The sequence below is a fragment of the Priapulus caudatus genome, unplaced genomic scaffold, assembly GCF_000485595.1.
Source record: "Priapulus caudatus unplaced genomic scaffold, Priapulus_caudatus-5.0.1 Scaffold125, whole genome shotgun sequence".
Taxonomy (NCBI): domain Eukaryota; kingdom Metazoa; phylum Priapulida; class Priapulimorpha; order Priapulimorphida; family Priapulidae; genus Priapulus; species Priapulus caudatus.
Window position 1 is genome coordinate 103749 of NW_014577186.1, and position 6878 is coordinate 110626.

The following is a 6878-nucleotide window of genomic DNA, read 5'->3' on the forward strand; positions in this document are numbered from 1 at the left end:
TCTCTGTCTCGCTCCCTTTCTCTCTCTCTCTCTCTCTCTCTCTCTCTCTCTCTCTCTCTCTCTCTCTCTCTCTCTCTCTCTCTTTCTCTCTCTCCCATCTCCATCTACTATATACACCGCGCGTACTGGTTTGGTGCCCGCTACTAAGGTACAAGTGACGATACGAGATAATGTGATAGTGCGCGCGCGCTATCTCTGCCGCCGTACAGTGAAAACACCTGGCGTCGCATTTCGCGACCGTCGATCCCAGTGATGTGTTCTCGCGACGTGTTTGACTGCGAGCGCGCAGCTTCTCGGCCGACAGACGTGCCGACGTTACAGCGAGTTTCGTACGCGCGAGGTTACGCAGGCAGCGAGCATGCAATATCGCGTGTAGCACGGCAGTCGTGCGTAGACGTGCAGCGCAACCGGTCATTCGATTGCCGTTTTTTCGGAGAAGATCGTGCACAGATTGCAGCTCTATACTAGCTAGCTAATCGTCAAGTTCTCGCGCACAGTATAACGTTGCCCGAGCCCGAGAGCACAGGCGCGAACGTCTCATCATACCGTATAAATAGAGAGAGAGAGAGAGAGAGAGAGAGAGAGAGAGAGAGAGAGAGAGAGATGAGAAAGAGACGTAGAGAGAGAGAGCAAAATAGCGAGAGAGCGAACAAGAAAGGAATAGCGAACGAGAGTAAGCGAGTAAGAAAGAGAGAAAGAATGCAAAAGAGAGATAGGGAGAAAGTACGAAAAAGCGAGGGGAAAAAGGGAAGAGAGAGAGAGAGAGAGAGAGAGAGAGAGAAAGAAAGAAAGGGAGGGACAGAGATAGAGAACTGGGAGAGCATTATTTTAAGTTAGTAGTTGGCAATGCATTGGTCATCCCGTTCCGACCACTGTTCATCACTTTTTTTACAGTAAGATGAAGGTAGTTCCTATACGGTGTACATGCGAATGCTTTACGTGCGTGCGTGCGTGCATGCAAACGTGCGTTCGTGCGTACGAGCGTGCGTGCGTGCACCAGAACGTGCGCGTGTGCATACGTGTGTGCAGTCGTGACTTATCAACGACCCTTTTTATAGCCTCTGAGCTCAAACGTTCGCCGTTTACGGTAAGGAAATTGGCGGCCATCAAAAGATGATTATTACATTACGGACGCCAAGAGCGAAATGCATCCGCGAATAATAAATTAATGAATAGGTCAAAGGAAGGGAATTAACATCAATTTATTGCTACACTGCGCTTTTCTGAAACAACGTCACGATATATCGATTTCTTTGCGAACTATTTCTTCTCTGGTCGGTCAGTCAGTCGATAGGTCGTTCGTCGGTCGCTCGTCGGTCAGTCGATCGTTTGGTCGATCGGTCGGTCGTTTGGTCGGTCGGTCGGTCGGCCGGTCGGTCTGTCGGCCGGTGGGCCAGTTATTGGTTTATTCGGTTAGATCACTCGGTTCGTCGATTCTATCGAAAGAATAATACTAACTCTATTACAACGAATCGTTTATGATCCAGAAACTATATATTACAGTTGAAAGCGGTTAAAATTCATCACAACCATGAGCTATCACGTACGACCAATAGCGATTAGAAATCTATCTTCTGCTGTCGCCAAAAATTATTCGTTCATGATAATATACGAATAACGATTCGATGACGGTATGTTGACAACACACACACACACACACACACACACACACACACACACACACACACACACACACACACACACACACACACACACACACACACACACAATTTGTAAATTTGTACACGTGCAGCAATTGGGGGTATTTACTTGAAATCATTCGGCTATAACTCATCCGGTAAAGCGTTTTAGTTAGAAAGAAGGCAATAGAAGCTTAGCACATGCTTCGATTTAATTTGTGCGATGTCCTTGAAGGCGGAGTAACGGCGCGGGCTAAGAACGCATGCGATGCAAAATATCGATAAAGAATACATTATGAAAGTCGAGAAGGTTATCATTATGAATGTGAGACAGGTTTTGGAAGTACGTAACGTTAATAATAAAAAAATCGACATCAGGGTATATCAGGAGTAGATAATAGGGATTATTATCCCTATTATCTACTCCTGGGTATATCTAAGTAAATGCTCCGTGCGTAGAAAAACTCGGGGTGCACGAGTATTGCGCCGCAGTCTGCGATGGCCAACCCCGCCTTGTAACCACAATAAATCAAGTACAGAGAGAACGACCGGCTTAAGCATTACAAAAAAGCGCATAAACACTCTGGTACGCGCTATAGTCGCTGAACTGACTATAGCTACCAAATTTATCTGTTTAGGCTAATCATAATATTATATGGAATGTACATCTAGAATTACTACATACATTACCACCATTATTAAAAAAATCACATAGGTTAAGCGCATCGCTATCATTAGATAACTCAGCAGATTCTAGGTGCACATGCGTTGACTATGCGATTAGTATTGAAAACCGAACGATTGATTTATTCAGTCCTGATTAGATACACGGGATCTACATAACTTGAATACCTTTAATTATATTTATTTGTATAGCTCCACGTTACCTGAATCCAATTGCTGCGTGATAACACCGCAGTTGAAGCACGAGCGACGGCAACTCCGATTTATTTCCGTTAGTCGATATGATTTAATGCATGTCACTGAGTAAGAGTAATGCGTACGGATACCTTTCAAACCAACATACGGTAACAAAACTGTATGGATAAACTGTATTAACACAAATATAAAACAATACTATAGAACATTCGAAGTATGAATGTATTATGTTGATACGACGTAGTTTGTGACTGGTTGGCATTCGATGAAGTCATGTGTGTCGAACAATGATACATCCGAACTGAAAGGTCGTAGATTGTTTAGCGACTTTTTCACGAAACATGCTGTGTATTTTAATAGAAATATGACATGAATGTTTAACAACCGTTGCGAACTAAAATGCGCTTCTTTTGCATTCTGTTGCAAAACAATGATTACCGTTGCGCCTCGTGAACGTGTGGGTGGTTAAAAAAATCTGAATCGTACATTGAAGTACAGGCAATATACCTAAAAACGAATAATGTCACAGCATTTTATGGTCGATCAATTTTAATCTAGTCTAATCACATTTAGCCGTACATTTCCTACATACAGCTATGCTTTCACACGCGTGGATAGTTTTACGTACTCGCGGTTCTTAATACTAGGTAGCTATTTCGACATTTAACGATCAAAGCAAGTATTATTACATTAATATTATTAAAGAAATTATGATTTACAGTTGACTAGAATTCGACGAAAACTGGACGTTCAATATTTACTTGTTCGCATTTACAATTGTATGATCAATGCTAACTCAATAAATCGCATTTTGATCGCTGCATTGTGCCTTTATACACAAATTCATCTCATATTTATAACTAATCCTGTATGTTTAGCAGTTTATAATAGCCTAACACTAGCGTAAAACACAATTTCGCCGACCTAGGAACACCAACATCCCGATGTTGATATTCTTGTTGTATGCGCTTTTGTTTGCACGGTTCTATGATCTAATTGACTAGGGCTGAAGTGCAGAAAGATCGCAGATATATATTATTAAATGCGCGAAGGAGCTAATGAGAAAAACGGTGTGAAACTGTAACCTTTTCAATCATAATATATAAACTTAGTACCGTAGGTATATTATCGTTAAGTTTTCATAGTTTTATTGAGTCCATTCACTCGCTGTAAATAATTTATCTATTGGTAATCGTCGATGATTAGCTACGTGTGCAGATCGGTAATAATATATTTTCCGCATTAACTAACAATATAGCTATAATCTCTCGTATTTGGTTGGTTCCATAAGAGTCTTTAGGTTACGTGACACAAGGTACTTTCTGAGTTTTAAGATTCTGCTAAGCCGGCCTAGAATTGTTTCAAATTCCGGCAGAAATGTTTAGAAAATGTTAAACTGAGCACGCACTAGAGTCGTCTGTAGAAGGAGTATCAGAGATTCACACATGCAAGGTATATAAAAGGAAGTTCAGGGATTTAAACAGGGTCTGGGGGCGTTTCGGGGCCTGGGAAACGACGGTTTCCTCGTTCAAGCCGTTGAGGTGTATACTACTTTATACGCATTTGGGTGTCGTATATGTTTGATATGTTTCTTTATATCGTTATCGTATGTATCAAAATGTTGAATATTACCCTATTTAGAACTTAACTGTAAAAAGATTCCCGGGGACCCCCCCCCCCCTTCTCACCGGATCCGGATAAGTACGTTGCAGCCGTAGCAGGAAGAATCAATAAATAAATATATATATATATATATATATATATATGTGCGTCTGTTGTTGGCGTGCGTGCGTATTGCAGGTAGGTGTACACCATCGGCACAGGGCCAACGATGGCTTGTTTTTTGGGAAGTTGCATGAACACGGCTATATAATTATTAGAGATGCGTTGATTATGTCAGCAGGCCAGTTACTTTAGCTCCATTACTCATTCCATATTCAGATGTGTTGTGAGATTGACTGGCCCACCGGATTTGTTGACAACAATCTCTAGCAAATGATAGCAAACTTGCCACATTTGCACTGTGGTTTCAACATATATGTTGCTAATTACTATTAATAATGTAAGCGGCCCATGTTACAATCGCACGTCGCCTTTTTCTGTACATGTTCAAGTTAAATTCGATAGTTAGCACTCTCTTGTTCATATACATCGATTCGCGGCTTCGGTGTTGCAGAGGGAAAATGTTTTATCGATTATACTCTCTAAACTCTTCAAACCATGTCCACTAATAGAAACCCGTTTGTTTGATCTGCGCTAAGATATCATACAGCGTTATGCGTGAATGAAGTTTGAAAAGTGCAACGTATATTCTTCGTGCTATTTTGTTCCCATTGAAAAGCGCCGCCGTGCATATTGCGCGGTTTGCGCTGTGGTGACGTTGCATGTAATAAGCTATAATCACGAATTCTGCTAACGCAATCACGCACCATGCAGTATACTAGCACCCCGAACGCAATCCGACAGCGCATATTAGCTTTTATCATGCTATACGCATTGGTTAAGTTCGGATCTTTGGCGACGTGTCCAATACGTGGGCCGCGCATTATTAGTCGCTATGTAAAGCATGTTAACAGAAAGGCAATCTTCGTATACCCATTCGAGCGGCTGTTCTAGCCATTGCGTTATAATTCACGAGGCATCATCGATGAACGGACATATTATGTAGGATTTCTCATTGGGAGGCGTTGGGGGCGGGGTGCAAGAATGACCGCATGTTGCATCGCAAAAGGGTTGCACACCATACGCAGAAGCCAGGGGCCCGTTGTCAGAAACATCGTAATGTTAAGACTAACGTTAAGACTAAAGTTAAGACTAATGTTAAGACAAATGTTAATACTAATGTTAAGACTAATGTGAAGACTAATGTGAAGACTAATGTTGAGACTAATGTAAAGACTAATGTAAAGACTAATGTTAAGACTAATGTTAAGACTAATGTTAAGACATATGTTAAGACATATGTTAAGACTGATATTAAGACTAATGTTAAGACTAATGTTAAGACTATTTTTGTTTGTTTCTGACAACGAGCCCCTGCAGCTTCCGCGTATGGCTCGTATTCACATCACGCGGAAGCCAGATGAATAATCAGCGAGCCGCGGCGCGTGCGACTTGTCTTCGAGCGGAACGTTGCAAGATAACGATGTCGGCGCATGAGCGCGACAGCATCGACGACGACATTTCCATTTGTCGACGATCGGCCGAACAAGAGTCACGTTACTGTCGCCGACACGTCGTGTGTTACTCAATCTAACTCGTCGCTATGTAATCAGCGCAAGGCTGCGAGCGCGTAGCCTCGTTGTGCCGACCGGGGCATGCAAGAAAAGCTGCCTGATACATGAATCGTATACAGTAGCGCCGTATACATACAGGCGTCGTGTTTTGTAGAGTAAGAGATGTCTAATGTCCGCGTACAATTTTGCCGACGCGTTGCCAAAAGTGGCCGATCGATGGGTCCTAGATATGAATCGCTAAACATGTTAATTTTAATCGAGTAGTACAATTAATTAGGGGCTACGCGATTCGCAAAGAAATGGGTAGCGCGGGTGCTGAGCCAACGACGCTGCGTGTATGCACGCATTGATTCACACCCGCACGCCCGCACAAACATTAACGGATACACGCACGTGCGCGCACGCGTACGCACGCACCCGTGAACACGAGCGTGTGAACACGTATACTCACTCTCACCTAGGTGTGTGCACACATATATGCGCGCACGATCAGACGAATACGTACACGAGCGCACTCAGAGACCTGTTTTGGAGGTATATGCATGCGTTTATAACCCATATAATAATCGATCTGCTAGACATTATCTTCCCACAGCACTCGTAACAGCGGTGTTGCTAGTTTTCTCTAGCAACGGGGAAAAGACATAGTTCTTAAATTTTATCTGGTTTATATATATATATATATATATATATATATATATATATATATATAATAATAATAATAATAATAATAGTGAATAAAAATACATTTGTATTGTATATCTAACTGATATGTATGTGCATGTGTGCGTGCGTGCATGCGTACTACTTGTGTGAGTAGTCTACCCTCCTTCCATCCGCACATCATCTACCTACGTTGTTATGGTTAACCTCAGCGTTGGCATTTATTTCTGAATCGGCATTTGTATATGGATTCCCTCGGTATATGTGGTGGGGTAAGTTTAAATTGTTTCATATAGTGATTCAATAATAATGTCAGCATCATGCCCGAGATCCGGTGCTTGGCCTTTGAGGCTTTTATTGGCCATATATGTATATATATATATATATATAGAGAGAGAGAGAGAGAGAGAGAGAGAGAGAGAGAGAGAGAGAGAGAGAGAGAGAGAGAGAGAGAGAGAGA

General features: G+C 42.1%; 1 protein-coding gene across 1 annotated transcript in view; it reads left to right on the forward strand.

Annotated features, from left to right (window-relative positions):
- LOC106805711 (endothelin-converting enzyme 1-like) overlaps window positions 1–6878 on the forward strand; it is a 34593-nt gene that overhangs the window by 495 nt on the left and 27220 nt on the right. The gene's annotated exons all lie outside the window — the stretch shown is intronic.